The sequence below is a fragment of the Ailuropoda melanoleuca genome, chromosome 6 (genome assembly GCF_002007445.2).
Source record: "Ailuropoda melanoleuca isolate Jingjing chromosome 6, ASM200744v2, whole genome shotgun sequence".
In the NCBI taxonomy this organism is placed as follows: Eukaryota; Metazoa; Chordata; class Mammalia; order Carnivora; family Ursidae; genus Ailuropoda; species Ailuropoda melanoleuca.
The window spans coordinates 128,115,161-128,125,172 of NC_048223.1; the positions used below are offsets into that span (position 1 = coordinate 128,115,161).

Consider the following 10,012-nt stretch of genomic DNA (forward strand, 5'->3'; position numbering starts at 1 on the left):
GTGTGCTCGGGGCTGCGATGGGGGCCAGAGCCTCCTGAGGCTAAGTCCTGGCACCCGGCTGCCCTAGCGCGTGTGGTCAGAGGGGGCCCCTCCCACCTGGGGCCGGAGCTCCTGGGTCCCGGATGGGGAAAGCCCCAGAGGGCGACGTCGTGCCCTGGGGCAGCCTGGGGAGCGGGCCAGCACTTAAGGAGCAAACCTCTAATCCTGTGCGCAAACACCGAAGTTCTAAATCAAGTGAAAGAAACGTTGCAATGTATGCTGTCCTCTTATCTTGACCAATACATCCCGCTAATGACTTGGAGAGCTGCGTTTTAATTTAGAAGAATGAGTGCTGGGCGGGCCGCCCTGGGTCCGGCCCCGCCCTCCCCACCTTCGGTTTCCGTCGAGCCTCGAGGGCCGGCGGGCGCCCAGGTGCGCGCCCCAGCAGGACCGCCGCGCTCTGTGCGCAGGCTCCGGGGCGGCGCGGGCAGCGAGTGCGCAGGCTCCGGCCCCCCACCCCACTCCCGAGGCTCGGTCTAGGCCGCCAACTTTCTTGAGGGGCCGGCTCCGGGCACGCCCGACTTCTGGAAGGGTCGGTTCCAGTGCGAGCACCTCCTGGGGAGGTAAGTCCCACTGCACCCCCTCCCTAAGGCTCGGTCAGAGTGCGCCCCCCTTCCCGCGGCGTCGGAGCCGGTGCGCCCCCCTCCTGTGGGGTCTCGCGGCGTGTGTGTGCAAGGCCCGCAGGCTCCTCGCGGGGAAGCACGCCGCTGCCCGTTCCTGGAACCAGGTGTCGGGGTCGGAGCGGGTCGCGAGGCTTGCCCATGTGGGGTTCCTGCCCCTGCTCCCAGCGTGCCGCGGTCTCAGGGTCTCCTGGGGCGCCCGTGTGCCTCCAGCCCCAGGGCGGGTGATGGCCGGCGGTGATGGCTGAGCTTCCCAGCCCGCGAGGCCGGGCAGAGGCCCGGGGTGACCTCGGAGGGACAGGGTTGGGCGCGAACTGCCACGTCCGGAGAGAGTCAGAACCTCTCAAGCCTCAGTTCCCGCGAGTGCAAAACGGCCCGGCCAGTGCTCCCTCTCCCTGGCCGGGCCGGAACTGTCAGCGCGGGGTCAGCCCCGGAGGGGTCTCCACGCCCGCCGCGGTCTCCGGGCTGGCGCAGGCGGCACGTGTCCACGCGGGGGCGCTGCGTACCGCTCTCCGAATCGGCCCGCTTCGCCTGCCGGGCGGCCGTCGGGCACCAGGGGGCGCGCGGAGGACCGAGGAGCGCGCAGGAGCCGGCCCGCGGACTTCGGAGCGCCCGCCGAGCCGTGAGCGCGCCGAGCCGTGCCGTGAGCGCGCCTGCGGGACCGGAGTCCGGCCCCTTCCTGGCTTCCCGGGAGCGCGCCCCGCGCACCTGTGCGGAGGTCCTCTGTGGCTCCGTTGTCTTCTGGCCCGGAACCAGCAGGGCCCTGGAGGCCGCCGGGGGTCCGGGCGGCAGGGGACCCCCGCAGGGCGGGCGCGCTAGACCTCCGCCTGCAGGCTCCGCGGAGGACCCGCCTCCGGTGCTGGCGGCCCAGTCCGCGCGGGGTGTGCGTTTGTGCGGTGAGACGCCTGCGGCCCCCTCCTGGACCCGGCCACGGCCTCGGGCAGACGGTGCACTGTGTCCTGACAGCTCCCGGGGTGTGCCCAGCCCCGGCCCACCCCCGGCGCCCTTCACACCCCTGCAGAGGGGACCGTGCAGCGCTCAGGACAGGATCCACAGCCGCCCCAGGCTCCCAGCACAGGGACCTCTGGCCTCTGTGGGGTGGGCTCCCCGCATGGGGCTTCCGACTGCTGAGCCCCAGTAAACCTTCAGTGTCTCCTCAAAGCGGGGAGCCGAGGGTCCCTGGAGGACAGTGCGGACCATTTGAGTTTAGATTTTTGAAATTAGTGTTTATTTCCTAGACTAGTTTCAGATTTACCGAAACATGGAGCAGGTAGACCGGAGAGTGCCTGTGCCTACCCGGTGTCTGTCTACACCCTGTCTACCAGGTGTCTACACCCTGCCTAGGGGGTATCTACCCTGTGTCCCCTAGTATTTGCGTGGTTCATTTCTTATCATTAACGAGCCAATACTGATAAATCATTATTAGCTAAGTCCATACTTTTCCACATTCCCTTAGTTTTTACCTCCTGTCCTTTTTCTGCCCCAGATCCCACATAGCACTTCCTTGTCCTGTCTCCTTGGCACCTCCTGTCTGTGACGGCCTCTCAGACTGGCTTATTTTTAATGACCTTGGTAGGCTGAAGGGCCTGGGCAGGTATTTTGGAAGATGTCGCTCTGCTGGGATTTGTCCGAGAGGTTCATGATTAGATTGAGGCAGTGGTTTTGGGGGAGGGAGTCCACAAAGGTAAAGTGCGCTTCTCCTCTCATCGTAGGGAGGGTCCGTGCTGTCTACATGACTTACAGTGCTGACCTTCACCTTGATCCCCTGGCTGAGGTCATGACTGTCTCCACTGTCCAGATACTGACTTCTGCCCCTGTCCATACTGACTGCTTCTTTGGGAGAAGTCACCATGCACAGCCCACACTTCAGGGCCGGCTTCGGGGGGGTATCTAATACACTGCTTGGAATTCGTCTACGTGGACATTTTGGGGGATTTTTCTCTTCTCCCATTTGTCTATTCAATCACTTGTGTATGCCTATGTAGACTCATGGGTATTTATTTTAGACTTAAAGGTAGGAGAGAGAATGGTTTTAAGATTGGGTAAAGCTAGTGGTAGATACATGGCTTTTGTTATATGGGTCTCCGTTCTTGTCTGTGTTTGGAGTATTTCAACTGAAGTGAAAAAAATGGGGTCAGGGCCATCTCTGGGGGCCTGAACCAAGCAGGTGGACAGTCACTGTCCCCATGGCATCCTGTGGTGGGGATGGGCGGCTGCTCTGGGCGTTTGTGACCTTGTCCCTGACCTAGCTCCCTGTTGGGGGTTACATCCAGGGCTCCTGGGGCAGAGGCCCAGCTTCCGTTGGCATCCGAAACCTTCCATATTCAGTGCTCTTCGTCAGCTGACACAGATTGAAAGCAAGTCTCAGACCTGCTGGACCAGGGCCCTGTGCTCCCAGATGGCCTCCTCCATCCGGCATGCATACTGTCTTTCACTGGCCAGCGATGGGGGCGCCATGGAAGAAAAGGTGACTTTGCAGAGTTCTGGGCTGGAGGATGCCTGTGCCCCCTGGGTCCCACGGGGATCTTCAGACACATCCACAGTTTGTGTCTGGTTTTGGGCCACGCTCACAGCCCGAGGGAGGCGTGTCTGTGGGGGCCTGCCCCCTCTCCTGAGCCCCCCAAGCCCCCACCACCCACCCCTGCCTGCTTGGACTGCATTCTGCCTGTGCCTACGGATGTGGGCTCATTATCTTGTCTGTCTTGGGGAACAGTATTGGCTTGGCAGTTAATAAAGGATTTTAATTAAAGAGGGAAGAATCATTTTGGCAAAGTAGACTTGTTCCCAAACTCAAATGACCTATCCAAGTTATAAGTTTGGTTTATTTCCATACGAGACTCTGCAGTTTTGGGGGGACTTCACTGAGCATCCTGGGGGAAGCCTTTTTTTCTCTTTCTTCCGTACTGCAAAACCCGGCAGCCCTCCCGTTCCTTGCTTCTTCGGGCTGCCCCCTACTGCCATCCTCAGAACCCCCAGTAGGTCCAGATGTGCTCTCTCTTTCTGTGTCTCTGCTTCCCCAGGGTGTGACCTCCCACAGGAGCTGCCTGGCCTCTGCGTGCATTTTGTGCTGTTCTGCCCGTGCAGGCCAGTGGGTCTTTGGGAAAACTCGACGTAATTGTAGGCTCACATGCAATTGTGAGAAAAAACACGGAGAAATGCCGGTACTCTCACCCAGTTCCACATAAGGGGCATCGTGTGGCTTAACAACAGCGTATCCATAGCAATATGATCACTAACCTTGATTGGATTTCACCAGCTGTGTTTCCAAGGTGTGTCCGGACAGCGGGCACTTACTGATCATCACAGCAGAATTCCGGTTTCCAGAGTGCGGGAGCCAGGCCAACGCCACCCTGCGCAGCCTGGCGATTTGATTAGACGCATGTCTTTCTGGAAGTGCTTGGTATTAATTATGCTTTCATGTAAATAGGTCAGTGTTTTGTCACCCTCTGTACCACCTGTCTGTGGCCACAATAACAGCATTCTGTCCCCTCCCGTCCTTTCTCTGGCCCTGTCTGTGCCCTCACGTGTCTGCTATCAGCTGGGCTGTGGGGGGTCTCACATACATGGGATATGTGGGCTGGGCGGGGCCAGCTGACCTGGCTGGTCTCTGTGGGGCCTCTCATCCCACCTCTCCCCACCTCTGCCAGCCTGGGCTTGTTCTCACGGTGGCACGGTGTCCAAGAAAGGGAGTGGGCATGTGCAGTGCCTCTGGAGCCCAGGTGAGAGCTGGAACCCTGACCTTTACTCTGCAGCTGCAAAGCCAGCCCCAGTTCCAGGGGCAGAAGGAGACTCTGCCCCTCAGTGGGGCTGGCTGCAGGGGTGCACTGAGTGGGGCCAGAATGCAGGGAGGGAGAGGTGGGATCTGCACTCCTGACCTAGTGCAGCTGAGCTGCAGGGACAGTGGCTGCTGCGGTGTCCCAGGCAGTCTGGGAGGAGAGGCTGGTGTGGGGGCGTGTGCATGTGCGTGCATGCACGTGTGTGGGAAGATACAAGCCCGTTTCCAATGTGTTTTGTTTGTGTTCCTGTCAACAACCCTGGGATGTCTTGCGGAAGGCCAGCATCTGAGTCCAGATGGGAGCTGGGGCGGGAGCTCCTGCCCAGGGTCTGCAGCCCTTAGCAGAGGTGTGTGTGGCCCAGTGTGCTGTCCAGGAGAGACCCCGAGATGCTCGCACATGACCTTGCAGAGTGTTGCTGGGAGCATGTTTAGTTCAGTCCCCACTCTGGAGTGACCGTTCTAGTGGCAGGATCCTATGAGGAGCCGTGGGCAGCGGGCCACAGTGGGGCCCCCAGTCCCCGCTCCTTAGACGTGGCCAAGGTCAGTGACTGGCTGGTCCCATCCACCCACTGGAGGCTCCCCACGGAGGGGAGGCCTGCAGGGCATCTGGGCCTGCCCTCCCGGGAGCAGCTCCAGCTGGTGCTCACCAGGCTGAGGGGTCCCATGGGCCCCGAAGTGGAGGGGAGGTTCCCCAGCCCCCCCACATTCCTGTCTGCTCCAAATCCTCTACGTTGGCTGGACCCAGTCAGATTGGACAGAGCTGTCTTCTCCAGGCATGAAGCCATGTGAACCAAGAGAATCTTTCTTCCATTAGCAGATAAAAACTGGGAACTGATTTCTTTTAGCGCTTATGGCGGAGACCCTTGACCCAGAAGGTGATTCTGTAGGGAAGGGGATAGCGATGCTACCACTTTCTCCACACACACCAATGTCCTAACTGTCGTGTGTCACGTGCTGGACAGACGCAGTGGAGATGGTGCCAGGTGCGTGGACCGCCCCCCAAGCTGCATCATGGGACATCCTCTCTCTTATGCACCTGCAGGACACAGTGATGGAGGCAGCCTGCTCATTGAGAGTTTTGTGGGGAACACGTCTGGCTACCTGTGCAAACATGTGACTTACTGATTCCAAACCTAGATCGAAATAGAAATTGTGAAAAGGACACCAGATGATGGGCCAGTTGAAATCTGTGCTTTCTCACAGCCCCGGATCTCTGTGAGTAGTGTGTCCTGTTCTGTCCTCAGGCTGGAGAAGGGGCAGGGCAGTCCCACCCGGAGCTTTCCTGGCACGCCTGGCTTGCAGCAGCACCCGTCCTCGGGCGGGGACTAGCCTGCTGACAGCCAGGCAGCCCCCCGGCTCTCAGTGAGGTCTGGGTGGCAGAACATGGAGAAAGCAACTCTTCGTGAACATGAATATAAGCATCCAGTTACTGCTAAAAACACCCTCTAACTTTTACTCATTTTTTCTGGAAGGAAGCCCAGGCGCTGATCAGGCATCCCAGGGTCTGCATCCAGGCGGGGTCCTGGCCTCCCCTCCCCAGCTCCGAAGGCTTCGTCCTGAGCAATGGCGGCTTCATTCTTGAAGCTTGCTTTCTAAGATACGCTGCCTTTTAGTGTGGACTTCACTTAGAAATGAGACTTTAGAGCTTTATAAAAGTCACAGGCCTGGCTCTGAAGATTTACAGGAGCGGCTGGAAGGTGGAACGTGACACTTGGCTTTCATCTGGTTTTAGTTGCTCTGTGCCTAGAGGGATGTTAGATTGCGAGATATTTGCATATCAGCTCTGCTGGCCTTTCTGCCAGCAGTTAATCCTCTGTGTACACTCTCCCTGTAACTCCCTACCCCCATCCCAGCAGGTGGCTGCCTCCTGGGAATCCTGAGCTGGGGAGGGAGGCCCCCTCCTTTCCCCTGGGCTCTCTGCCCACCGGAGGGTGGATGGGGTTGGGGGAGGAAGGAGCCTAGTTTGGGGGGCAGGGGGAGGTGGGTGAGGAAGGCAGGCTACCAGAAGGAGAGGAGACAACTGCCCCCCCAACGGGTTCCTCCCTGGCTGGGAGAGCACAGAGAGCCCCGGTGCCTCTCCAGGGGGTGGGACTTCAGGAGGGGCCAGCACTGCGGGGTGGGGGGTGGAGGGAGGCGGCCCCGCTGGACCCCAGACAGGGACATGAGGCCCACTGGGGCAGGGTGGGGATGCCCCCAATGGGGCCGTGAGCGGCCCTCTCCCCTCTTCCCCCCCAGGTCTGGGCATCAGGCAACAGGGAGGCCCCAGGAGATTGAAAGAGAAGGCAGGAAGTGCTGTTTCTGGCATATGTGTTCTGGGAGACTTGGCCCCATCCCTGCTGGCCGAGGCGGCTCCCACTGCATCCCAGTCTGTGAACAAGGATGTGTTCAGGCTAGGCCTTCCTGTGCTGCCCTGGCGGTCAGGGCATTCTCTGCTTGGTTTGCTCTTCCGTAGGTGGGGCTGGTGGGAAGGGTGTGGTGGAGCCCCTGGGGGTCACTCACAGGGTGTCAGTGCACCAGCAGTGAGTCAGGCCGGGGAAGGAGAGGCCTGCGCTGGAGGGAGGGAGGTGCCAGACTGAGTAGCAGGAGGGGAGGCAGAAGGGGGCTGGGGGCAGGGTGGGGGGTGGCTCCCCGCCGGCCAAGACAACAGCAGCATGGACATAACGGGGGCTTTGGGGTCCAGGGCGGAGGGGACAGCCGTGTGGTGCTCTGGTCCCTGAGAGCAGCTGTCAGAGGGTATTGTTGGGTGGGGGTCCTTGTGAGGGGGTGAGGGAGCCAGGGGCCTTGACTGCTGGGCAGCCCGAACTGGCTGGGGGGTGTGGGCAGGGGTGGGAGGGACGGGGCCAGCCTCTTTCATCAGTGGCTGCTGTGCCTCCTGAGCCCAAAGGGGCTGCTTGGGCCTGCACAGTGGCATGAGGGCAGCCCATGTGGGGTCCCTAAAAATGTGTTAGGGGGATGAGCTAAAAGCTTGGAATGTGCTGAGCAAATGACACGAAGACAGGATGCTCTGGGCTGGCCACAGGGAGCAGGGTGTCCCTGGTCGGTGACCCTGCAGCCTCCTGGGTCCCTGGGCACCAGGCCCTCCCCTGCCTTGTGCTGCCAGCCTCACCGTACCCAGCGTGTTCACAGGATGACGTGGAGCCAGGGCTTGCTGTCTTCCTGTGGCTGGGTTCCAGGCAGGTGGGCAGGCAGGGTGCGGGGGCTGCTTCCCCTTCCGAGCCCCCCCCGCCCCCTGCAGCCAGGCTGCTCATTCTGTGCAAGGGCTCCCAGACACCGGCAGCCGCAGGAGGGCTGCCTGTGACCCGTGAGAGCCCAGCGCCAGCTCCCCTGCCCTGCCCGTCAGCAGGGTCCTCGGGCAGCGCCCGCCAAGCCAGGCCCCGCGAGCGGTGCCGTTCCCCTTGAAAGGATAACCACAGATTAGCGCCATATTTCAGAATTAACTCTTTCTTCAAGCGAACATCAGAAGTCCCATAATTTCATTAGGAGCAATCTAAAACTCCGTTTGCTTTTATTAGTCTGGAAGCGGCTCCCCGAGCGGCCTGGAGAGCAGGGTGGCTCGCGAGACAGGAGACTGCTCCCCGAAGGTCATGGCCGTGACCCGCAGCCCTGCCCACAGACCAGCCTCTCCCCTGGACTGCTGGCCCCTGGGGTTCCTTGGAGGCTGAGAACTGCTTTCTGTTTTTACCGCCGCCCCNCCCCCCCCCCCCCCCCGCCACCTGCAGTGGGATGTCATTTAAGTTAGAAGGAGGGAAGTGCGGAAGGGGTGCGGGTGCACCCAGGACCCGCGGACCTCAGCGGGTCACGGAGCAAGGGCGGCAGGATTCCACTCCCTCCAAGTATTCGAAACAGGAAGTAGACAGCGGTGTCCAGGGCAGGAAGGGATTCCGTGTTCACAGGGACAGGTTCAGTCTGGAGGATGGGACCGTCCTGGAGACAGACGGTGGGGATGCCTGCACCGCAGGGGATAGACTTCGTGCAGCTGAGCTGTGCATTAAAAAATGGCTGAAATGGTAACTTTTATGTTCTGTGTATTTTACCACAATTTAAAAAAAATAAAAAAATTATTTTGGGGGCCCCTGGTCAGCTTTGCATTAATGAAGACCCTTGAACCCTCACTAAGCCGGGTCACCAGCCCTGGGTAGTAGGTCAGGCTGCTGTCCGAGTGCACGGGGATGGGGGACGCGTGTGGCAGATACATGCTGGGTGCTGGCTGTCCACGAATTTGGACGTGACCCTTTGCCGGTTGTTTCTCCTCTCCTTCCATGGACGGGGAGGTCACCCTCGACATCTTGGCAACCGCGGAAGCTGGAGGGTGACGAAGAGACACCGAGGAACGGCTCCGAGCAGTGAGTGCGGTTGCCTCAAATGAGTATTTTTGTTCGAGTCCCAGGGTGAGGTCTCTGTAACTAGGGTGACCACGTGTCCCCGCTTGGCCGGCTCATCTCGGTTCATGCCCAGCACCATTCCCAAGACCCTCTGTCCTCTCTCCACAGCAGCTCCTCGTGTGGGTGACACATAGGGCCCTCCCTTGTAGAAGACGCCGGGCTCTGCCCAGCTCCCGTTCTGGTGGAAAGGTTTATGTGCCCAGCTGCGGGGGCTGCCGTCAGCAGGCCAGACGTTGTGCCCCTTCTTGCAGTGTCAGCCTGGAGCATCCGGCCCAGGTGCCCCTCTGCAGGCATCCCAGTGGCAGAGCTCCCTGTGGGGTGGGCTTAGGCCTTTGTGGAGACCAAACCCCCCACTGCTCCCCTCCCCCAGAGGGTCCTGCTCAGAGGGACCCTAAGAAACGTCCTGCACACTAGTCTCCGGGTCAGGATGGGCTCCCCCCGGGGTGCACTCTGAAGGCAGACGCTGGGGTGAGATTTGGGAGCAGGAAGCAAGGACCAGCCTTTGGTGGTTGGGGGGGCATCGCCTGACCCAGGGTCCCTTCTGAGAACTTTGAGCAGCAGCGGGGAGCTGCCCTGGTGCGTGAAGGAGGCAGCTCATGGCGCTGGAGGAACATGGGGCTCATAGTGACAAGGAGGGCATTGGGGGGGCAGGACTAGGGGACAGTGGATGTTCGAGGACCCTTGGCAGCAACTAGAGCCCCGCCCCCGCGGCAGGGACGGAGGAGGCCTCCCCTGAGCGGAGCTCAGCCTCTGCAGGGGAAGCAGAAGGACCTGTGATGCTGGATGGGGCCTCTGAGGGTCTGGGATCCTCTGGTTCTGCGGCAGAAGGGGCTCGTCCTCCCAAGGCCGGCTAGTGCTCCCCACTCCCCTGTGCTTGAAATCAGTGCGGGCTTCTGCCCTGCAGGCCCAGGCCCCCCTCTCGGCCATAGGTCATGGCCTCTCCCCAGTTTGGGTCTGAAGGGGCCTCAGCCTGCAGGACGTGCTGGCCTGTCTAGTCAGGTGTGGGAGACTACGTGTGGGGCTTGATGCAGTTTTTGGAGTAGAGTTGTTGGGGCTCACAGCCGACAGCCAAGAAAGAATTCTTGAGACATGTTTGGTGCAAAATGGTGATTTTATGAAAGCTCAGGGACGGGGCAGAGAGAGCTGCGGCCGCCCCGGGATTGAGAGGAGTAGCGCTGTGTACTTTGGGGCGGGGG

General features: G+C 60.6%; 1 long non-coding RNA gene across 1 annotated transcript in view; it reads left to right on the plus strand.

The window, feature by feature from the left end:
• Positions 1-436: 436 nt before the first annotated feature.
• Positions 437-10,012, plus strand: part of LOC117802779 — a 297,497-nt gene continuing 287,921 nt past the window's right edge. The window contains exon 1 of the long non-coding RNA XR_004626318.1: positions 437-602. This is a non-coding gene — a long non-coding RNA (uncharacterized LOC117802779). The remainder of the gene's footprint in view (positions 603-10,012) is intronic.